At 39.1% G+C, this 24,696-nt stretch overlaps 1 protein-coding gene and 1 non-coding gene across 2 annotated transcripts in view; both read left to right on the forward strand.

Moving 5' to 3' along the window:
• Positions 1–24,696, forward strand: part of KIF13B (kinesin family member 13B) — a 165,063-nt gene that overhangs the window by 24,826 nt on the left and 115,541 nt on the right. The window lies entirely within an intron of this gene.
• On the forward strand, positions 1,423–1,549 carry LOC112312741 (small Cajal body-specific RNA 15). Its single transcript, XR_002975628.2, has one exon. It is a non-coding gene; the product is annotated as a small Cajal body-specific RNA 15 (non-coding RNA).

The raw sequence follows: 24,696 nt of genomic DNA on the forward strand, positions 1-24,696 counted from the left end.
CTTTGAGCAGTAGTTCTTATAAGGTTTTTTTAAAAAATGAGCAAAAACTTAAAAACACAGTACACAGAAAGTTTAAAGAGTAAAACACTTTTACTCACCTATCACTCAGTTTCACAAATCGTTACCAATACAGTTAAAGCCTTCAGTGAACTGCCTCTTGGTTTTAACCCCTTTTCTCTCTACTACAGTTAACCACTTAGCTGAATTTGTTTTTTTATCCTTTCCTTGTGTTTCTTTACGTTTTCACTATATATATATTTGTAAAGTGTGCAATATTATGCGTACACGAATGCCTTTTTCCAGTAAAAGGTCCGATTAGATATGGGACTCAATGATTGTCAGCTCAAAGTATTGTATAATGCCTGGTTTTTAAAGGCAAAAACAAATTGTGTTGAAAGGAGCCAAAAATAATATCACAAATTTATCTTGGAGAAGAAAGGTAAAAGTTTGTATTTTATCAGATACCCTGTTCCTCCACTTCTTTTAAAAAAACAAAACAAGACAAAAATAAAAGCTTTTTCACCCTAATCTATTATTTGCCATATATTCCAAGTGAATGTGGCAGTGAAATTGTTTTAATGTAGTATTGTTTTCAATTCCTTTAAGAGGCTGTAGGTCAGTGAGCCTGTTCAGTGATTACCATGCTTTAACTCCAGAACTGAAACCTGAAAGGGAATGAAATCCGCAGTATAAATTGCATTTTTCCATCCATTGGTGAGTTAATCCATTTTCTCTTTAGCCCTGTTTTCTATCCTGTATGGGTGTGTGTTAACACTACAAACATTAATATGTTAATTCAGAGTTTCTCTTATAATTCTTTCCTCATTACCCTGCCCCATCAAGTATAAGATTTTAGGACCAGAATTTTCTGAAGTAGAAAAATCTGGAGAGTCAGACTTCAAGATCTTAATGAACCTGAACGCTAATTTCTTTAGTATTTTGTGAAGTGGTCTGTTCTTTAGTACGCATTAGAGAGTTTCTCCCCCATGGGCAGAATAAGCCGTAGATGGCATAATTATGCAAGAGATTTTCATGTTTTATAGTAATATGTTTTTTTCCTTTCCTTCCCATTTGGTCATGTTTAACCTAGTGATTAATTGATAATGTGAAGGCTGTCACTGCCAGTCTAGTCAGAAGAATGTCTGAGATGTTGATCTCAACTAGCACTAGTTAGTAAAGCCATTAAAAATATTTTTATTCCTTCTGATTGTTTACTAGACATCATTATAGTCAAGATTATTATGTATTTAGTGAATGCTTAATATGATCAAAGTATACCCAGTTCTTCTTTGGAGGTTCAGAGTACACACACACACACACACACACCTAATATAGTATATATTTCAAGTATGTGCAGGATTAAGTGAGGTTGACCCATGCATATACATTTTTCTTGCAAATGTACTGAGTAATGCTACTGAGGGGAAGGCCTTATGCCAATAATTGCTTTGAAATATGTGAAATCTGCTTTTAGCCTTCTAAACGAAAAGGTAGATAGACAGGTCTTATTTGCAAAATAAATTCAAGACCTACTTATCTACCAACAGCAAAAGAAAAAAAATACCTTTTTCAGACTAATTTGTTAGTGGAAGTCATCATTGTGTCATATTAGATAATGACATTTAAAATTTCTGTACTGCTATAGGATGCTAATTTAAGTAAAGATTTTAATTGAAGGAAGTCATGCAAAATATAATTATGGCATGTACAATAGACCTGTTTGTTCTCTTTGCTGTGAAATGACTTGAGTGAGGCCAATAATTCCGCCCAAATAGAATTTACTCCTCTGGAGAAGGGTATGTGGTATGTTTTAATTTCATAAAGAGGTTCTTCCTGGGGAAGCCTGTCCGTCCTGATCACGTCCGAGTAAAGCGGGGAGAGTGTTGGTCTGTGTGCTCAGAACTTTTCAATGATTGCTCTGCTAAAAGGCGCTATGACCACTGAGTGTACAGGTCACTTACCACTTCTGACTATAGCTGTGAGAATGAATCAGGAGACTCTTACTAGCCAAAAAGGAATAAAATATATATGGTTGGGTTCATACCATTGCATAGTTAATGGTGACAGAGAATTGAATAGCAGTAAATTCAGATTTTTTGAAGATTTACCAGCAAAGGCTAGTAAGTTGTTAATATGAATGTTTAATAACTGTTTAGTAAACCTGTCTGAATGAAAATGAGACTGTTATAGAAGAATTTATGATAACTTAGCATTGTCATTGAATATATAAATATCTCATTTATTCTGTCATTGGTATAGCAATGAGAAAGAATAAACTTTCTTAATACAGGAAGAGAGAGTCTCTGCCACTGCCGGAAATTCAACTTGGATGTTGGCATTTGGTGTAATGAGGATCAGGGTTATGTGTGTATGGTTAGTTACCAGGTTAAGCAGGTTATAGCTAATAGGAATTAAATGCTTTGAATTCCCCCAGAATTCTAGATTCAGCATAAAATTATCAGATAGTATATGATATACTAGATAAGATGTTTAATTACAAATAACGTTTGGGTGAAACTACCAAGTCCCAGTATTGAGGTCTTAAAATTTGTCCTTGTTTGGCAGTAGGGTTTTTTTGTTTTTTGTTTTTTAGGGCTCTTTGTCTCAATCACTAGTGGAGTTGTTGCTGATAAAAACCAAATATTGTGTCAGAATGTGGACTTCCGTTTTAAAAAGGAAGGAAGGTAGTAGTGCTCCATGGGGAAATATGATCTGAGAAACCAATCCAACCCCGCACGTTGCGGTATCACGATACCTTAGGGACCTTTACCATCCGCCCAACAGTTAAACAACAGTTCTTGGCCGAGTATCAAGCTAAGAGATAGGATAATCTTTATTAATCCTTAGTTCTATTTAGTTGTGGCTAAATTATTTATAGCACACAGTATCTATAAACATATTGGTAAAGTAAAAAAATGAAGCAAAAAATAAAACTGAAAACTAGAAAGAAAAGTGCAATTATTCTCTTGTGGACTTTGTAAGATTAGGTTTTTACAGATGCAGCTTTGAAGTGATTCTATAGTTTAATTTTGAGCATTGTCCATTTTATTATGAGTGATATTTAGCTAAAATGAAAAATTTCTTTACAAATTAGTAATTTAGGGTCTGGAGCCCAGTTGAATTGGTTATTCATTGATACAGAGAACAACCGATGGCCACTTGAGGGGGGATGAGCAAGACGGGGCAAAAAGGTGAAAGGAATTAAGCATAAGTTACCAGCTATAAATGTAGTCATGGGGATGTAAATAGATCACAGGGAATAGACTGAGTGATATTTCATACCTGGTGCCGCACGGGTACTAGACTTATTGGGGTGATTGCTTCATAAGTTGCAGAAATGTCTAATCACTATGTTATACACCTGAAACTAATACAACATTTATGTCAACTATAATTTAAAAATAAATTCTGAAAAAGTTTAGTTCGTCAGGAAGTATCTTGTATGATGGTAAATTTCACATTTGCTCCACTTTTATCACATCAAATTTATATATAATTATAATTAAATAAAAATTTCTTATATGGGTAATGAGTAATAATAAATGTTTATCTTCATGTTTTGACCTTGACTATGAAACAATTCAATAATCCCTTTGTTCTACTTTAGGAAAACTGATACAGATTTTACATAAAGGTCATCTAGTAGGTAAAAGCTGGATTTGCCATTTAATTTTAAAAACTTTTGTTATGGAGAACTTAAAATATATGCCTGAATAGACAGAATGGTAAAATGAACTCCTGTGTGCTTGTCACTCAGCCCCTTAATCCAGTAACCCGTGGGGAACACTATCCTATCCAAATGTCCAGCTCTTTTCCCATATTATTTTGAGGTAAATCCCATTTTACCTACAAATATGTTAATATATATTTTACAAGTTTTAACATAACCACAATGCCATTATTATACCTAAAAAATTGACAATAATTATGTAGGTGCATCAAACTGTCAGTCAAGGTTCATGTGTCCAATTGTCTTGTAAAGTTTTTTCCCCAAAGTTTGTTTTGAATAGCATCCAAACATGATGTACACATCGCGATTGGATTATATGTCTTGATTGGTTGGTTCCTTGGTTGTTGAAGAAACTGGGTCATTTGTTCTGTAGATGGATTAATAAGTGAATTTGTTATAGAGGGTGTATTATTCTTATTTAGTCAGACGCCATATCTTGCTGATTTTTCTTGTGAACAGTTTTATCCCAACATTACTTTTCATTCTCTCTGTCATTACCTTAGGACCATAATTGCCTTATGTTTAGATTACAGCCTAGCCTTCAAACTGGTTTTGGGAACCGAAAATACCAGATAGATCTTCCTTCAAGCCTGCTCCTATTTCCTATTTCCTGTCTTTTGAATTTAGAGCATGTATTACTTCTATTAATTAAGGAATATCCCTGCCTGGGTGACCTCTTTGTGTTAGTCTCACCCTGTTTTCTAATGCTGGCACTGTTTAGCCTTTTTCTGTATGGTTTGAGCCTCCTCACTTTTTAGACTGGCTGCCTGAAAGCCTGGACCACTTCTTATTCGTTACGTCTCTTGCCGCGCCTTGCAAGTAGGAAGTGCTTAGTAAATGTCTTTTGACTGCTTATGGTTGCTGTATGAGTGCGTCTTCTCCAAAGAGTTTGAGAATCTCTGACCCTAAAAGATAATGGGCTAGCCTGGACTCTGAAGGAGACAGCGCTACTTAACTAAGACATGTTAAGCAAAAATTGTATGAATTCAGGGTTCCAACTTAGAATGATGCTAAGAAATGTGGCCTTCTATTCAGTACCTTTTGGGGTGTGGAGTCAGGAAGTCCCTGGTTCCAAGCCTTTCTGATTGTTCTCTTGATCTTGGCAGAGCCTGTTTGTTGGGAAAACAGTGGCAAGAGGATTGGAAGAACTAAAATGGAATTTTGGTGTGATTTGGGGTTTGGTGGGGCTTTCAAATGAGATTCAGATGTTAGAGGGGTAAGGGAAGGGGTAAGGGAAGGGTGTGGAGGAGAAAACTGGGGTTTCTTGGAGACTAGAGGGGGAAGAAATAATCCTGGCCTTCCCTGTGAGAGGCAGACAACCTGGAAGAGAAGGCCTCGGCCACAGATTCCTGGTTTCTCCTCCCCCTTCTTTCCGCCCATCCTTCCGTCACCCCCACTTGTCCCCAGCAGAGGAGCACAGAGGGAATCTTTTTTCCTTCCTGTTTCCACTTTGACTTAACTCTGTCCTCATTTTGTATCACTGGAGGAATCGAACAGTTAAAGGAAGATGTGAGTAGAGAAGAGCAGTTCTCTTGCTTTTGCTATGGTGAGATCGGAAGATAGGCAGACAGGATGGAGAGAAATTGCCCACAGGAGCAACCAGGGCAGAGGAATTCCAGGGCCAGTTCCCTTGGGCAGCTGTCCAAGTAGGACAGTTCGTATAGTTTTGGACACAAAAGATAGGACACACCAATCTTTTTCTTCTGGTTGCAAATACCTGTCTTACCTCTCCAACTGCTTTTTTAGATCCCTTTGGGTTGGGAATTGAATCATCTCAAATTACTATCTTTATTAGGATAGTGAGGATCCCAAAGAATTTACAGTTATAGGCTATCTGTATGTGTTTGTATCTAGCATAGGGTTAGGCACTCAGGTGCTCAAGTAATACTTTCATTTTATTTGTTATTAAATTTATTGGGGTGCCATCAGTTAATAAGATTATATAGGTTTCAAGTATATAATTCTATGACACATCATCTAAATATGTGTGCCCACCACCCAAAGTAAATGTGATTCTGTCACCATATATATGTGACCCCCTTTACCCTTCACTAGCCCCCACCCCCTTTCCCTCGGGTAACCACCATACTGTTGTTTATATCTGTGAGTTTTTGTTTATTTGTTTTTCTTGTTTGTTCATTTGTTTCAAGCAGGACTTTCAGATTGACAAACATCGTGTATGTGGTCCTGTTACCCTAAGAGGAGAGTGGACAGTCCTTAGCACACCCCTAATAAAATCTCCTTCAGGGTGTAGGACTGGGGCAGGCTCTAAAAGCCCTGCGGGAGCATACTTGGAGAATACAGGGTTAGTTGTTTAACTGTTGTACTGGTTATTGGGGGGACTTTGCTCCACAGTTTCCAGTGCCTAAGGAGGGCCAGTTCTGATAGCTCTTGTGGGCTCTGCTGTACTTTTCCAGACGGAGCTGTCTGGGTGGAGACTCCCAAGAAGTTCTTATAGACTGGGTTATGGGAAGTTCCTGTGTCGGCCAGTTTATTGAAGAGGACGCAAAGGCTAGAAAGTACATAGTACAATTGATCTGAAAAAAGGAAACACTCTTTGACAACTCAAAATTCTGCTTACTGACAACAAGATGGGATTATTTGATTGTAAATTTGTATGTCAAAGTTTACAGCAATTTAACAAAAATTTACAAATATTCAGAGATCAGCAAAATGTAGTTACTCTGAGGGAGAGAAGGATGGAAAGACTAGTTTTATTTTTATCTTTACTTGGAATTATAGTAATTCAAATTTCAGGACATCTGTTAGTTTTTATGTAGCTGGATTTACAGATTTCTTGGAAGTTGAATTTGTAATGCATAAGAAGTTTTGGTTAAAGTTCTTTATTTTGAAAACTGGGATTTTTTATAGCAATTTTATGCAATAATACATGTACATTTAATTCTCTATTAAGATAAACCTTTTTCTCTTAATTTTTTAGATGGTGTAAACATTTCCAAAATTACCAAGGTTTTAAAAAATAAATTTTACCTTACAATATGAAAACCATCCTAAAAATCTGTTCATAGTAGCTACTGTTCTTGTTATTGAATGTTATTATTTTGTTTGGTTTACATATTCTTCTGTGTAGAAAATTGTGTGACTTGATGTTTTGGTCATATGTAGCAAATAAACATCCTTACTCAACTTTATTCCCATTAAGTGTTGCCACAGCAGAAACCCCGTGCGCGAGCACAATTTTTGGGTGCCACTCGTTCAGTCGTCACCGCCCTCGCAGGTGCTGTGCTCTTTGGGGTTGGAAGCTGCAGCGTGATGGGCGGGACGGGGCATTTTATACACATTCAGCACTTTGCACATTAGTCATTGTCACTAAGTTACACAAGTAGTCCAGGAAGATCCTGTTGTGTGAAAACCCTTTCTCCGAAAGTTAGATTTACGCGGACTGGACCAGTGGTCACCATTTTCTGTCTCATCAGGAAGGGCGCTTACAAGGCAGATACTGGGACGGACTGGGTAAGATTGAGTCACATCTTGGCACTGAACTAAGACTTTGGGCCTTGCCATTTCCAGGAGCCTCACTGAAGTCTGCGGACTCTGATTTCATCTCTGTCCCCGTATCAGACACCTCTCATGTGCCACCGCAGATCCTCTTGGCCTCACTGTCCCCAGAGCCTTTGATCACTTTTCAACCCTGGCCGCTGCCAGCGCAGACTGGACCCTGACCAACTTTACACGGCCGTGATCTCACACCCCATGCCTCACTCCCCTTGCCCCTGTTCCCTGGGGCTGTGCTACGTGATAAGGCTTGAGGCTTCGATTTCTGAGGAATCCGTGCTAAGAATATCCTGTTTGTATGCCTTTGGTTTGTACAGAAATGGGTTCTCTTGCTTGTATATTAAACTGTCAGTTGATCTGATATATTTTGGCCTGACCTGGTACTACTAATAAACACCTGAGCTTACAAACTAGGAAAAGGGTAGGTCTGTTCTTCATGGAATGGATTAATTTTTAAATTTAGTAACCTCAGAAGCATTAGAAAGGACCTAGGATTAAGGTACTGTTAGTGAAGTTTAACCGTCATCATTGCTGGTAAGGAGAGGAAAACGCAAGGTGGGTTGAAGGGCGTCAGAGAAGTATGACTCAGATGAGGGTTTGAGTTCTGGGTCTGCTGTTGACCAGCTGTGCGACTTTGGGAGTTGACCTCACCTCGTGAGCTTCAGTTTCCTTTTCTGTACAATCACGGTGGTAACTCCAAAATGCGGATCCTGTTAAGATTGCTGTGAGCATAAATGATTTATGTAAAATGCCTGGCACATGGTAGGTACTTGGAAAACTGTAGCTGCTGTTATTCTTGATTTATTTATTCTGGCCAACTTTCTTTATAAACATTTTATTCATTGAAATATGTCATATTTTAAGTAATAATTTTTCCGAACAACACGGGTGCATGCTAGATAGGTGCTCGGTAAGTATGTATGGGCTGGGTGAGACATGTAGGAAACTGTCATATCACGTTCCTACCAACACATCGTGCCCTTTGGCTTTTTTTAGTTGTCAGTAGTGGTAGGTGACAAGCTGTAGTTCTGAATGTAGTTTCTCAACCTTCCAGGTAACAGCTACAAGGTGTTTATTTATGGGATCTTGGGTTTCGTCTGAAGAGCATCAATTTACATAATATTGCCCAGAGTTGGTTTCCTTGTTCTGAGCAAAGAGCTATTATTATCTTCGTAAAAGGAACTCAGTGGTCAAGGTCTTTGAATGCTTAGAAGGCGTAAGTAATGCAGAGACAGTACAGACTTCTTGGAAATAACTCTGGTCACATAGCCCCAGGGAATTAGTTCACTAAAAGTGAACAGGGAATTTAGTTTTTGGACCTTCTCGTTGAAGATAAAAAGCATTATATTTATAGGCATTATTATTGCTTATAGTGTGCTGGATCCTTTTCAAGGGTTTTACCTACAAGTATAACAAAATTACATCAAAAGATGTAGGCACTATGATTATCTCAAAATTTTAAGAAGGGGATGAGTAAGTGGCGGAGCTGGGATTTGAATTCAGGTCTACCTGAGCTTCTCTCTTCAAAGCCAGGTGTGCTCGCTGCTTCTCACTGCCTTCTGAGATTTTACCGGAGTGTCTTCTTGACCTTTAAACATTTGAAAAAATATATTTGGTTAGTTCAGATTAGAGCAAAACTATAGCATTCAACAGGTACTGACTGATAAGTCATATGGGTAATGCTGGCAAGGTGCCTGGTAAGGGAGCGATAGCTATGACATCCTCTTTTTTTAAGGAACTTACATTCTGGAGTTAGGAAAACCTGTATACAGCCATGCACATTACATTCATGAATTCGTTCAACACCGTTGTCTTCTGCGTGTCAGGATGGTGTTGATCCTAAGAAAACAATGAGGAACGAGAGGATATTTGATCCCGGGCCTCGTGGACCTTCTTAGTCCAGCGGGGTATTATAAACTGATCCAAGCCATTTTGGCCCTTTCTAATTAGATAGTAGACAGCTCCTATGATCAGAGCTAGCTGAGAGCTTACAGTACTTCTCTCCATGGCCACGCTACCAGGGGCTGTGTGACCTGGAATTCGGATGAGTTCTATCATGTTTATTAACAGGCAGACACAACATTGGTCATACATCCTGTTCCTACAAGCTCAATGAAGTCACAGCTCTCAGACAATCACCTTACTAGAAAGTTCCCTTTGAGACAAATGCAGGGGGATTTGACAGCCTCTGGTTAGAATTACATGGCAGAATCTGACTTCAGGTCTAGACGGAGTCCTAGGCCAAGAACATTAATACCGATGGCACAGGATGCTAGGTTTGTGAGAGTCTTACACTCTGTTCTCCCAAGAGTGGAGGAACCCGTATATTGCATTTCTAGTTCGTTTTTTATGGTTTGTGATGTTTCTAGGTAGTTTTAACACTGTGCATTTTACTAGTGAAAAACTGTTCCTGACATTCCTTGTGCTGGTTAACAGACCCTCTAGTGTTGATCAGGAAAAAAAGATACCTGGAGGCACATAAAAACCTGTTTTTAAAAAATTCTTAATGTGTTTTTGCCATGAACGCCTTTGGCACTGTGATAAAGTCTATGGACCCCTCTCAGAATAATCTTTCAAAAGCGTAAAGTACAAAGGATTACAAAGGAAAACACATATGTGAAATATAGTTATCAGAGATGTTTTAAAATACATGCGGTACATAATGTGTTCTTCTTCATTACTCTATTAAGTAACAAGATCTGGTGGTGGGAATAATTGCTTTAATTTCAAAGTTGTGATGCATGGAATTGCAAGATATTTGCAACAGTTGGCATGAAGGTAGCTGTGATTTTTATTGGTGGCAGTCACTGCTAATACTGTTTCCATTACCTACATTTGTAATTGAGGGTAATCACTAAATTTCAGAAGTTAGCGAAAAGTAAAAATGTAACTTTTTCCCCATCCATCTTCATAGAAGCCCATTCATTCTGTGTAGGCTAAGAGTCCCCACTCTAGAGTGTGCTTTTTTTTTAACCTCACCTGAGACATGTTTATTGTTTTGTTTTTTTTTTTAAGAGAGAGGGGAGGGAGGGAGAAAGAGAGGAAGAGGAACATCAATGTTGAGAGAGAAACATCAATTGGTTGCTTTTTGTAGGCATCCCAACTGGGGACCAAACCTGCAACCTAGGCAAGTGCCCTGACCAGGAATTGAACCTGTGACCTTTTGGTTTGTGGGATGATCCCCAACCAACTGAACCCTACTGGCCAGGGCTAGAATGTGCACGATTGATTACATCTTTCATATGCTGCCTACTCAACTCTGGAGTGTATATTTGTGATTAGGATATCAGGTGTTAACTAATTATCCCCAGCATGTTGATTAAAACTAACACTGGCATTTATCACTATTTTTCCTTTTTTTTTTTTTGGTATAATTTGGTAGGGATCATGAGATTATATACATAAAGAATACAGTGTACAAAGAATTCCATAGGAGAAAGCTATGAAGTATCATGGGATTATGCTGAAGTATTTTACACTAAAGACAGAAGCATCTTCTCTAAAATAAGGGCAGTATAATAAGAGGATCTAGACACATGAATGCAGAGAGGTTCTGTGGCTGTTAGAAAAAATGGGGAGAAAGAATGAAAGTTGTAATTACTGTAATTCTTTAAGGTTGGAAAAGAGATCACAGAAAAATATAAGATTAGTGCTGTGTTCTGTCTGATTCAGAAATAAAGGCATTTCAGTTACAGAGAATAGCATGATGGTGGGGGTGGAAGGTGGAAGGACAGGATGGGGCCACGCATGCAGGAGGGCAAGGCCTAGAAGGTTCTTCCTCATGTGAGTGACATAATTATGTAGTCACAGTTATAAGCACGTTACGCATGTTAAGTTGTTTAATCCTCACCACAGTCCTATAATTATTTGCATTTTACAGATGGAGAAACAGTCAGGGAGAGATTAAGTATCTCGCACGGAGTCAAAACTAGGCCTTGTCTGGCTCCACTGGGCTCAGAACAATGCAATACAAGATTACACCGATGACACCGTGGAGGATAGATGAGGCGGGAGCGTGACTGGAGATAGGAAAATCAGGTCAGAGACTGTTAAAATGATACCGGCAAGAGGTGGTGAAAGAGGCCTGAACACTGAGCATTAAGAACAGTGAAAAGAATTTTCCAGCTTGGAAATCTGCACGTTTATGTTTTCAAGTTAGACAACAGCCACAACTAGGATATGAAAGTCCAGTGTTTCTGAGTAGACATTTTTACCAGCCAGTTCTAAGTATGTACGTGGCTGGGTCAATTCCTGTGTTAAAATATCCCTCCCTGATGGAAGAGTGTTCTTATGAGCAGGATTTTATTGTAACACCAGTCAGTGTTTACAGCAAGCACCCCACTAGCCACTTGTCCAGATCGGAACACCAGTGGAAAGGTTTCCAAATGTTACATTGTGTGGTGACTAAGCTTACAGTTGTAGAAGAGAGTTTAGAGCTTGTCACAGCAAAACAAACATTCAAAATCTGGCTCGTTTTCTAGCAACCAGTTTGAGAAAACTTCAGAGAAATGGGAGGGAAAGTTGTAGGTCAATGCGTTCAGGATCTGGAGCAGGATTGATTCATCTTTGATACGAAATACAGCAAACACCTCAGTAGGTCCCGACTTCTGAGGCGCAGGAGAAGAGGTTTCGGGCGGTATAGTGAGTTCTCAGATTCAAGAGGGCTCAAAAAATGTGAATGTACCTGATTGCCTGCCAGATAAATGACCAGGGTCTGATGTTTGACTGGAGCTAATCAGTTTATAAAACATACCTAGTCCACATTCTGCATTTACAGAGGGCTAAGTCAGTTGGTTTCTGGACAAAAGCTTTTTATTGGCTGAGTCCCAATTCAGCTTGGGGCATTACTGATCTGACAGACATTTCTTAGGAGCCTATGGGTGAATGATAGGAAAGGTGCATAGATGTCCTTTACCTGCGCGCTCATCCACACAATGCTAGCTTTTTCATCACTTTCACAGGCCTGGGAGAGGTGCCTCTTTATCTCAAACTCCCTGGTATCTCTGGTCACAAGTGTTGTTGTGACCTGGCTGGTGTGGCTCAGTGGATTGAGTGCCGGCCAGCAAACCGAAAGGTTGCTGGTTCAATTCCCAGTCAGGACACGTGCCTGGGTTGTGGGCCAGGTCCCCAGTTGGGGGCATAAAAGAGGCAACTGATAATGTATCTCTGGCATATTGATGTGTCTCTCCCTTTCTATCTCCCTCCCTTCCTCTCTCTAAAAATAAATAAATAATATATATATTTTTAAAAGTATTGTTTTATTTATAGTCTGACAGGGGTGTCTAACCTTGTGGCGTCTCTGTGCCACACTGGAAGAAAAAGAGTTGTCTTGGGTCACACATGAAATACATTGCAACACATAATCACCAAAAAATCCCATAGTGTTTTAAGTAAATTTACGACTTTCTGTTGGGCCGCATTCACAGCCATCCATCCCAGGCTGCATGCGGCTTACGGGCCGCAGGTTGGACACCCCTGGCCATAAAGCAATGAGGATTTTCAGGTCAGTCAAGACCAAATGGTAAAATTCCACCCCCCATAGTCACTTAGATGTGTTCTCTGCATTCTCTTTCGTATTTTCATGTTTCATCTTCTTGTTGACAGACTAATGGTCTGATTTAAACTGTGGTTTCTTAGTAAGTACATTGTGTTTAAGTTTCGTTGTTAATTGAAGTTATCAAATTGTAGATTTTCAGGCTAGACAATAGAAGCAATTTTTTTTCTATTCTGAATACTCTAAGCTGGAAAACTGGAATTATTCTTTTAGGATGCATTGGCTAAATGCACAGATAAATTTTTATGCCATTTCATTCAGGTTTTTGATGCACCTATTTAATCAGGATTCCTTAAGGTAGTTAAAACCTATTTTTATTAAATCATACCATGAAGTATTTCAATGAGAGTTCTCATCTTATTTCAAGCTATAAAATAATTAACATTTTATGCCAACTGCTGAGTGATTTACAGTTTAATTTATGCTTGTCTTTCATTAAATGCATAGGAAACATCTCATCTTAATGTTTAAAAAAATCAGTGAACTTCTTTATCATTCTTAATTATTTTTAAAAACTCAGTATACCAGAGTTCTTACACACGTTAATCCAAAGAATACCCTGTGTTTCTCATACTCCATGTGTAAATAGCTTAGTTACACATTAGCTTTATTGTTACAAATTAATGAGAAACAGCATATTGTTCTGTCTTGTCCTTTATTCATTTTAAATTACTAGATGTGTATAATTTAAATCTCATTATTTTTCAGTAATCTCTTACAAAATGTATTCCATAAAATAGTTCTCTTTCAAATGAATGTTAAACTTTTGTTTATATTTAAAAATAAGGTCAGGTTATTTTACAGAAAATTATTTTTGATTTACCTGATTATTTTGATAATAAGATCATCAAGGTTTGATAAGAGACGTAAGATGAAGATTTGATAATAAAGCCATATTCTAGGTAGATTATAGAGCAGACTTTTACATAGCTAGAGTCAGCTAAATATGCAGCTTTAACATTTGGGTGAAAATATATTTAAAACACATTATAAGATGAAATCAGTTTGTCACATAATACTATTTTGTCAAAGGTATAACACAGATGTGATTTTTCTCAACCCTTTCTGAATTTCAGAGGTGAGGCAAAGTTCCACTAATTAACTTGATAATTTATGATAAAGTCTTTTTCATGTATCCAAGAAACTGAGCAAATGAGTACACTGTGACTTGGGTAACAGCTTCTCTTGTAAGTCCGGTAGTTTTCAATTCTTTGCTTTCAGGAGGCCTGATTCATTAGCGTGTAGGTCATTAAAAATAATAATCGGTGTTAGATCATTGTGTGTTTTGGGAGGGGCATGCGCCATGGCGGGAGTGCAAAGATTTGAGTGCTGCTGCTACAACACGCTTCGGGTTTCATCCCCTATGATGTTTGAGCATGGTTTTTAGTGCTTTACTTATGTAAAAAAAAAAGACCAGAATTTGTGCTCATTGCTCTTTCATTTTAGTTGTAAGTCATAGTCATCCCATGGATTCATTTCATTACAAGATGCTTTTCTAATAGTTTTTACTTTTTATGTTTACCAAAATGTCAAATAGTCCTGGCAGAGTGGTTCAGTTGGATGGAGCATTGTGCCAAAGTGCCAAGGTTGCAGGTTCAGTCCCTGCTCAGGGCACATACAAGAATCAACCAATGAGTGCATCAATAAATGGAACAATAAATTGATGTTTCTCTCTGTCTCACTGTCTCTCTCTAAAATAATAAATAAAAAATTTTTTAATTTGAAATATATTTGTTTTGTTCTGGTCAATCACATACTATTAATAGTATTGCTAGCTCAGTGCAGAAGAAAAGTAACCAGAGAAACTAAAATTTTTTATTTATATGGGTATTTTGCAAAGAATGATGGGGTAGTTAACAAAGGTCTTTGTTTACATTAGGATAAAATACTTTGTGGAAGGTAGAATTGAAATATGAGTTCATGGGGGGAAGTGAAAATGTAAAATTACTCACTATAAAACAAGAGTTTTTTTAATTTAAAAAATGGTTGATAATATCTATAATAAAATATCATTACCCAAATTTGCAAACATTTATGGCATTTGGACACTGATGGGTATAATTTTAAAAGTTTATTTTAAAACACACTTTCAGAAATTATATCTTTTCAGTTATTTAAACTCACTTTTTGAAAAATTTATATGGCAACTTAAAAATGTACGAGTAGTTACAAGGTTGTTTGTGGGTAGATGCGCAAAAGAATTTGACAGTTAGTCTCCATAATGTGTGCACACCTTCCTTTATTACTCTTAGACATATACTCATTGACTCCCTGAAGATTTTAGCTTTTGTGTACAAGCTTTTTATCTCTTTTCCTACTTTTTTAAATATTATTTCTGTTCTTCTGTTGGTCATTTCTGTGATGTTTTTATATAACATTTTGAAACCTGTATTTCTTACTAAATCAGTTTTAAACATTACCCCTTCACTCCTTGTTTTACCAAGATGAGACCCCCAGTTTCTGTTCCCTTTCACAACCCAAGTACTTTTTCCTAAGTTGATATTATATGTCTCTATATGTGTATCCATCTGTATACCCATCCATCTGCCTGCTTGCCCGCCCATCCATCCATCCATCCATCCATCCATCCATCCATCCATCCATCTCTCTGTCTCAGTGTTAAACCATGAAGTGTTTAGAATTGCTTGTCCTTCTCTGGGTTCATTATCACAACCCATAGGCTGTTTGATGGAGTGTGTAATAATAGCATAAAGTTGAAATGAAGTCTCATAAGTTCCGTCAGTTGCATCAGACTGTACCACAGTTTTGTTTGCTTTGTATTTGGACCATGACTCACTTGGATAGCTTTTATCTTTCCTGCTGTTTTGTTTATTTTTTATTCTGTCTTTAGTATATTCTAAAACTCAAATTCTTACCTATACCATTGTATTAATTGCCTCCAGAGATCTCCATCTCAGAGCCTTCTGTCTTGTGGTTGCTCTCTAGATCTGCTCCTGTGTAACTGTTATCTGGAATTCAGTGAGGAATAATTTACGTTTTCTGGCTCTTTTTAGTTTTTATATCATGGTTTCTTAAGGAAACTGGTAGTTTAGAGTCTAATGTGTAACAATATGGGAAGGACAAGATGTTGACAAAGATATACATAGAAAAAGTGGTGTCTGGAGATTTGAGGAGAGGCTTATAAGGGAAAATTTTACTTTAGACAGGATGTAGCCATGGTTAACCTAACTCCTAGTCTCTCATTTCAATAAACATTCATTGAATGCCTACAATTTGGCAGGCACTCAGCTAAATTTAGGTGCTGAGATATCAGGATGAAGGAGCTGGTGTGGAGGCAGCTGGCTGCAAGGAGCACCTGTAAGCAGCTGATACAACGTTATAACAAACAGTTAATGCATGTTACGAGGACACATTCAAGGAGTTCTGGGAACCTTGTGTTTTCATCCTTAATTGCTGTAAATTCTCTTATCCCATCCAGTAAGCACAGTGTAATTGTGCTTATAATGTCCCAAGACCAATGGGTGTTTCAGATAGGAAATAGGTTTAAGAAGTTCAAGGGGGAATCATTTGATACCCATAAAAGAAGGATGGGAGGAAAAAATACAAAAGAGGGATAGCAGAGGTGGTATTAGGAAAAGCTGCCAACCTTTAACATTTATAATTAGTGAATGACAAATCCAATTAATACAGCAAAGCATAATGAACCATTGGGCTGGGGGTTCCTAACAACCCTCCACCCTGGGAAAAGCCATACAATTGCATATGAATTTCCAATTGGTGGGATCTGACTAGGGAGATTTTTAAACCGGTCACCTAGTGCCTTGTTTCCTCTGGACCAGCCCTTATTCTGGAATTTTCTCCACACTAGTTGACCACAGAGTAAAATAAGACATTTGCTTCACCTTATCACCATAGTTAAAGGCATTCATCTCGTCTTATGTTTGAAAGAGCTTCTTTCTATTGGGGTTTTAGGAAGCCCATACACAACACTCCCTTTATTCGCCACCCCAATGCTGAACTGGTAGTCATGGGATCAGTAAGATAGAGAGAGGAAATAACACAAATCAAAAATTAAAACACTAACACGTGCAGGTTTTGATGTGCCAGGCACTGTTCTAATCTTCATAGCAGTCCTAGGAACTGGGTTCTCCTATTGGCTACATTTTGCAGACACAGGAAACTGGAGCATGGAGAGGTTAGTTGCCCAAGGTCACAGTAGGTGGTGGGGCCGGGATTCAAAATCAGCAGTTAGATTCCAGAGCCCAGTCTCTTTCCCACTGTTTTCTCCTATATCCCATTTCACCTCAGTTACTGATAGAGCTGTGGGGGCTTTAGGGCTGTTGGCCGAGTGGGCTTCCTGATACTATACCCCTCACTTACAGTTTTAGCCAGGCAGGCGGGACAACTGCAGGCCTCCCATGTGGTATGGGGGAGCAGAGCCCGCGTAGCAGCTCCTTCCCTTTAACACCACTAATTTGATAATCCTCCTTCCTTTCCTGGGGGGCGGTGCGGGGGACAGAGTGAAGGGCTGGCTTAGAGACATCAGGAGTGTTACTTAAGAGTTTTCCCACATGGAAACAGGGAAAATGAGGAATTAAATATTCTCTCTTTAGCCTTCTCGGTTTAAGACCAAGTTTCTTGGGGGGAGTTACCCTAGGATGGACAAGAGCTGGAGAAGAGGCAACCTTCCCCCAAAGAACATTTCAACTAAGCACCTGAAGATGAAGCCCTATAGCTTCAGCTGTGTGCCACTACATACACTTACCACCTGGCTTTCCTAGTTTATAGCCCACTTTCTCGCGCTTCCTACTTTATATGAAGGCAGGGGGAGAAGCACACAACCAACAAAAAACCCAAGTCAGGTCAAATCCGTGCTGTGAACCGATTATAGATGCTTTAATAGTTAGACTCAGTGCAGTTACGTGTGCTGGCATAACATGTGCTGAGTCATCCAGTGTGGATGTTAGTAATTACTAAAATAAATGTGTATATATTGACCTTGATCCAAAAAAGGTTGACCTGACTTTTAAATAGGCAGTTTTACATCTATGGACCATAAAGCAATATTAAAGTGAAAGTAGATATGTGCTGACCATACGGCCTGACCATATGACCCTGCAGGTTTACTTTTAGGTACCCAAGGGAATAAAAACGAGTGTCTTCACAAAAACTGTGAAGGGGCTCAGAAGTGGTTAGAGAAACATCAATCGGTTGCCTCCCATGTGCTCCCAGACTGGGAATCGTACACAACTGGACCAGGGAACGAACCCACAGTCTTCTGATTATGGCACAGTGCTCCGAACTGAGCCACACTGGCCAGGGCTGTGTTAAATTCTGAGTGCTCATTTACTCAGTCTAAAATGAGGATACTATCTCATAGGGTGACTAGTTAGATATGATAAATGTAAAGTACTTAATATAATGCTTAGTGCTCAGTTGTTACAATTCTATGTGCATGTACATGATTCCAAGTTAGAATTGTCCAAATTGAATAAGCTATCGCCCCACCTTTTGTTGGAAGTGAGACACTGGAAAGTCCTCATGGGGAATTTGCTTGTGTATTGCTGGATCTTGGCTTGTTTTTAAGCTTTGTTGGGTTGGGGCCAGGACAGCCTCTATATTGGTGAGAGTTTAGCCCTACTCTTAACTTGCGGCTTTTCTGGGCTCTATACCAAATGCTCCCTAGTGTTCGAGAAGATCTTTCCAATGTGGCTGGTTGTAACCCTTGTCCCAGTGTAAGCTCTGGCAATTGTTCATTGTACACCTTCTTGTCTAGGAGTGGTTCTTTCCCAGATAGTATTTATGGCCCCTGGAGTCTCACCTTCTGCACGTGCAGTTGGGTGTTCAGTCAAAGACAGGAGGGGGCCCCCGTGTAGATTCCTGAGTTCTTTCTCTGGATTTCTTCCTTTTCTCCTGCCAGCAAATTCCAGCTGCCTCAGCTCTTAGATTTTTCCATCTCTATCTCTGGAGGGGTGGGAAGAGGTGATACTATAGAGAACCTTTCTTGCTTAAGGAGTTTGAATTTTATCTTGTAGGACAGCAATTTTCGACTGTTGTGCCACAGGAAATTTTAAAATGTGCAGTATCTAACTATTTAGACAGGGCACTGACCTTTTTTCCCTTAGATTGTCAGATAAAAAATGACAATAGCGCACATAACAATAGCTGTCTGCTGTGAATGAATCAAAATTATACCTATTTTTTTTTGTCAGATCGGCGAAAAATATATTTTTTGGTGTGCTTCAGAATTTTAGTAATTAGCTTATGTGTGCCACGAGATGAAAAAGGTTGAAAATCGCATTTTCAGGCAGAGTTCTGACCTGATCAGCTGTGTGGTGTAGATGCATCCTGGGTGAGTGAAGAGTTGCAGGAAGAGACTGGAGCAGGGAGAGCCCTGTTAGGAAGCTGTGTGGCGGGCAGGCCTAGAGGAAGATGAAACAGAGGCGGCCCTGTCTGCTGCCTAACCCCGTGGCCCACGGCCTTGCTTCCCTAAGGCCTCTGTGCCAGCGAAGCTTCTCCCGCCCACGCTGTTCAAAACCTCAGCCCCGGCTCCCCTCCGTATCCCCCTTCCCTGTTTCATTTTTTCCACAGCACTATTATATTGCATATTTGTGCATTCATTTATTCTATTGTAATAGAATTTAAAATCTTATAGGGCTGGTTTCTTCGGTTCTGAGATTAGCATCTGGCTTACAGTAGATACTCAGTAAATAGTGCTGAATGAAAGAGTTAATGGGTTTGAGAGACATCTCAAAGATGAAACCATGTCCCAGGAAAGGGATAAACACCCCAATCTTCAGTTAGCTAACTGAGCAGTTTATACCCTTGTAAGTCGTGAAATATTTAGTTGCAGAATGTTTGAAAATTGAGTTTCTACATAAGGAAGCTAAGGAAATCTTTGCTAGGCAGTGGATTTGGAGACTAATTATAGTAATGATCTAGAAATTTCAAGTTCTTGTCAACCTGCTAGTTGACTTAAACCCCAAGTTAATATTGCATCATGGATCCAAATTACAATAATGATATCTAACTTTTATTGAGTATTCACAAATATATGTGCACCAGGCATATGGTAAAGAAATTCCTACATCTAGAATTCAGACTTAAGTTGGGAAGCTTATTGTAAAGACAAGGGCTTTAGCTTTAATTTTATTTATAGCTACTAATTCTAAGGACTTTACTCCTGCAAATGACATTTGAGTGTGGGACTCCTGGTTTAGGGTTTGATTAGCCAGGATTATGTGTTGGGGTGTTACAGGGGATTGCATTAGTTAATTGGGTGGGCAGACTCTCGTAGTGTAGTCCTGATTTGATGGTGGTGGCACTCCATGTGAGATTCTTGGGGTTGGATTTGGAAACAGTCTCTTCGTTGGTATGAATTTGTGAGTCACTGATTTCTTGAGTATGAAGAAAACCCTGTTCTGTTTTCTTAATGGCAGGAATTCAAAACTCGGCTGCCTGCCTGGCGGGCCATGTGGAAGATAGCAGTGTCGCTATGTGGGAATTTAGGCCTAGTGTTTCCAGATTGTCTGAGTTTTCACGAGAATTGTAATGTGAAATCTTCTGATTTTCTGTTTTTGGTCAGTACTCTGAGGACTAAACAAACAAACACACAAACAACAAACAAAATACAGCCGCGGGCTCTATTGCACCTACAAACCCTGGGGTGTGACTGTGGTTTGTACATCCAAGTATGGGTCCAGATCTAGAAAGGGTGACGGCGTGGGAGTTAGTTAACTCATGTTCGGTGAAAACCTTTTCCCGGTAAATCCAGTTCAGTCAAGAAGAAACCCAGTTGCATTAAATAAAAAAGACTGGGGAAACAGAGATTTATAAAATTTGAAACCTCAGATAACCACAAATACTGAGAGAAAAAAAATTGTAAGAGCTTTCTTTGCTTGGAGTCTAAGAGTGTTTCAATAATCTGTCCTCTTCTCTGTATATGCCTTGAAGTTGTTTAACATGTAATTATTGAAATGAAAGTATGTTACTCCGGTAACGTGGGGTGTGAAAAATGTTTTACAAAAAACCTCACAAATGCATCAATGTTGATTTAATTCTTTGGCCACATTTAAACTTTCTTATAAATGAAAGTGGACAATGAATTAAAACTTAGTCATGTGTTTGACAGATGAGAAAAGACAGGTGATTTGAAAATAATAGATTGAGGTGATAGTGAATATATTCTTTGAATTATGCTATCCCAATATATGGTAATTTGAAATTATGGAATTTGTAAACCAGGGTTTCATATTTCCCAAGTTTTGTGATTGTAAAATGCCAGTTGCGGGCCTATAGCCACGTTCTTTGGATGCCCCTGTGTTCTCAACCAGCTGTGGTTTGTGTGGGTGGGAGAGTCCGATAGAAGGGAAGTGTCGAACTGTCCCTTCTCTTGCTTTCAAAAAGTTTCTCCAAGGGCTCTACATAAGAGGTACTGGCCCTAGTGTCCTTCCATTTTTTTAAGGCCTCCCGCTCCCTTACCCTCTGGCATACCAACCACCGACCATTTCTGATCTTGTCTTGCATTCTGTGCGTGGTCGTCTGCCTTCCTGTCATGAGTTTCATTTGTGATTATCTCCTAGTTTCATTGAAGGTGGAACTTGTTTTTGTTTATTATTTGCTTTATTGTTTGGGGAATGTTTTAGAGAGTGGAGATGGTGGTGGAAATGTTTTATTCTTACAAAAAAAATTTTTATATTGATTCTAGAGAGAGGGGAAGGGAGGGAGAAAGAGAGGGAAAGAAACCTCCATGTGAGAGAGAAACATCAATTGATTGCCTCTTGTGCACTTGCCTTGACTGGGAATCAAACCCATGACCTTTCCATTTGTGGACGATGCCAAATCAACTGAGCCATACCAGCCAGGGCGGAAATGTTTTTATTCTTCCAGGAACACTATGACTGAGAATAACATAAGGGATGTAATTTATATTGGATGTTTAAGAAAGATACTGGTAGGACTTAAAGGTCAAATCCACCCTTGTGTTGGTCCCTGTGTAACAAAAGAATTAATAGGCTTTAACCATTCATTCATTCAGCAAATACTTAGATAGATATAGATAGGGAAATAGTAATTACGCTGTGAAATGTCAAATAAATGGGAGTTAGCCCCAACATTTCAAGGCAGAAAGAAAATCATGTATTTCAGCCCCGACTAGGAAACTGGGTACACTGGGCCATTTAGAAAGGGAGATAGTGCAAGATGCTGCAAGATGGGGTTGAGGCAGAGGCAGGGGCCAGGTCACCTAGAGAGCGTACAAATTATTTACTGAACAAGCAAAAGGCCTTGTGTGGGTAAATGCAGAAGGACACACGCTGCCCTTTAGAAGCTTGTAGTCTAGGTGAGCAGATGACGCATATACTAGAAAGTTTCTATCATGTGACAAAATGATAGGTAATACCTGAGCGGTGGAGATCGTTTTGACTTAGAGGAACTGGGGAAGAAAAACTCACTTTTGGTTGGGGTTCTTGTGGAAGGATTCTTGAGGGAGAATGAGTTTGATCTGAGTTTGTCTCACACGAGTAGGGCTTCAGTAAACAGAGTTGGTAGTGGGGGTGGCATTTTCTGAATGCAGGCCTGTAGGAGACAGGAACTTAGCTTGCTGGCACGGAGGAGTCTTCTTGGGGGTGCAGTGTGGGGTGTGATGCTCGAACTGTTGCTGGGGTTACCTCTGATACGGACACTGGTGGTCCACAAGTGTCACTGATGGACATGTTGAAATGTGACTTGTTAAATGCTTAGTTGTTTTCTTGTTGTAAATAAAAGGTTATACATACCTGTATAATTACAAGTATGATTTGTAATTACAGTGTGATTTCTCCTTTGTTCTACATCTTCTTTAGATGCTTTTCTATTCTCTCTTTAGATAATTGCACTGATGGGAGCTGACTGTTTTTTCACATAGTGCTAATCATTTTTTTATTAAAGAGGTATCCCTCTTCTTTTAACTTTGTCCAGCAGGTCCTACCGAGGTTTACTCTCTGAAGTGACCTAAAACAAGTCTGCTCTCCCCTCAGGCCACCCCAGGTGGGTGAGTCTCCTCCCCTCTGAGGAGGGGCATCATGTCTTCCTTCAGTCTGGTCTGGTCCAGGCTGTATAGGCCCAGTTCTTTGATTGCTTCTTTCAGTGGTAGCATTTTCAAATCCCTCTACATCCTGAATGCTATTCTCCAAAATACTCCACTCTATCAATGATACTTTTAAAATTAATTCTTCAAAGTTGAATGGAGTATTCCACATGTCAAGGAAACAACGAGTGGGGGCTTTTAGTGATATTTGTACTTCTTAAGTTCTCTAGATAAGCAAAGGTTGACAAGCTTCCTTTGTGAGTCTAGTCGGTGTCTAATTTTTCAGTCAGATCAGCTCTATTTCCTTTGTGAAAAACGCACTGGGGGAGGGGTAGCAAGGAGAAAATGACGATCACCACACAGATTGTTGTTCAGTTGCTGGTACTACCAGCTAAGTCCAAAAAGGCAACAATATCATTACGTAGCTTAGCTCTATTAGAATGAGCTCTTTGTGGTCTGTACATCCATTACAGAGCGGGGTGGAGTGGGATCTTCTTAAAACAGAGATTCCAACTATTCTAATTGTGGAGGTTTCAGAAACTTAAATCTCTAAAATGAAAAGAAGTGATGATATTTGGATATAATGTTTTATTTTGGTAGTTGACAGCAGGAATTGATTTATAACTCGCCATTCTACTGATATCACTTTGTGTTTTACACATACACGACACTTTGTGGTTTATTTTTGGATCCAATATCAGTTATTTTTGTACCTGTCGGGAGTATTAGTAAAAATTAACAAAAATCATTAACATATAAAATCATCACCAAATTTCTTCACATGGTGGTATTCTAAATATTAGGAATAATTTTCTGGTGTAATTTATTATTTAAATGAGAAATAAGCAGAAGCTAGGTCAGTCAAAAGAAGGAAGTGAGTAGCTTATTCATAGATAATAGTTCTGTCCAAAATATGGAACCAAATCATTTGTTGTTTCCCAAGCTGACCTCTTCCTAAAAAGCACACCCATCCATGTCGGTCCACCTGGGCTGTTGACATCTTCAGTAACTAGACAGTCACCTTTTGGGAAACAGCAGTACTTCCAGGCAAGACTCATCAATGGATGCTAAAATTTGTGGGTTAAAGTATGATGAGAAATTGTGTTTATGTAGTTTCAAAGTCTGCCCCACAAGAAAAGTATACAAAGGGAAAACTAAGAATGTCACAGTGGAGAACCTAGTAGATACAGCTGTAACCAAGTGATCAGATTTACCTTCAGCAGTGGGAGGTGTGGCCATTATCCTGTGCCTTCCGGTGTGACGCACTGAGCAGGGCCCAGCAGTACTTCTTGTCGTGCTTGCCAAAGTGCATAACCTGAACTAGTCACGAGGAAGCATTAGACAGACCCAGGTGAAGGGACGTGCTACAAAATAACTGGCCAGTACTCCGCAAGTGTCAGGTTCCTGAGAGTCAGACTGTCCATGCGATGTGTGATACTGGACCAGAAAAAGGACATCGGTGGGGCAGTTGGCAAAGAAAAGAACAAATTTTATAAGGCTGGCTCTATATCATTTAATAAATCTTGTCATGCTTAATTTCCTGGTTTTGATCATTATAACTGTGGCTATATGACGTGTCAACATTTGGGGAAGCTGGATGAAAGGTACACTGGAATTCTTTGTACCATTTTTGGAATTTTTGTAAATCTGAAAGTATTTCCTTTTTTCCTTTTAAACCTCACCCAAGGACATACTTATTGATTTTAGAGAGAGGGGAAGGGAGGTGGAGAAGCATCAGTGTGAGAGAGAAATATCAATTTATTGCCTTTCCTATGTGCCCCGGTGGGGACAGAACCCACAACCTAGGCATGTGCCCCAACTGGGAATCAAACCTGCAACCCTTCAGTTTGCAGGATGATGCCCAACCAA

The sequence above is a fragment of the Desmodus rotundus genome, chromosome 9, assembly GCF_022682495.2.
Source record: "Desmodus rotundus isolate HL8 chromosome 9, HLdesRot8A.1, whole genome shotgun sequence".
NCBI classification, from domain to species: domain Eukaryota; kingdom Metazoa; phylum Chordata; class Mammalia; order Chiroptera; family Phyllostomidae; genus Desmodus; species Desmodus rotundus.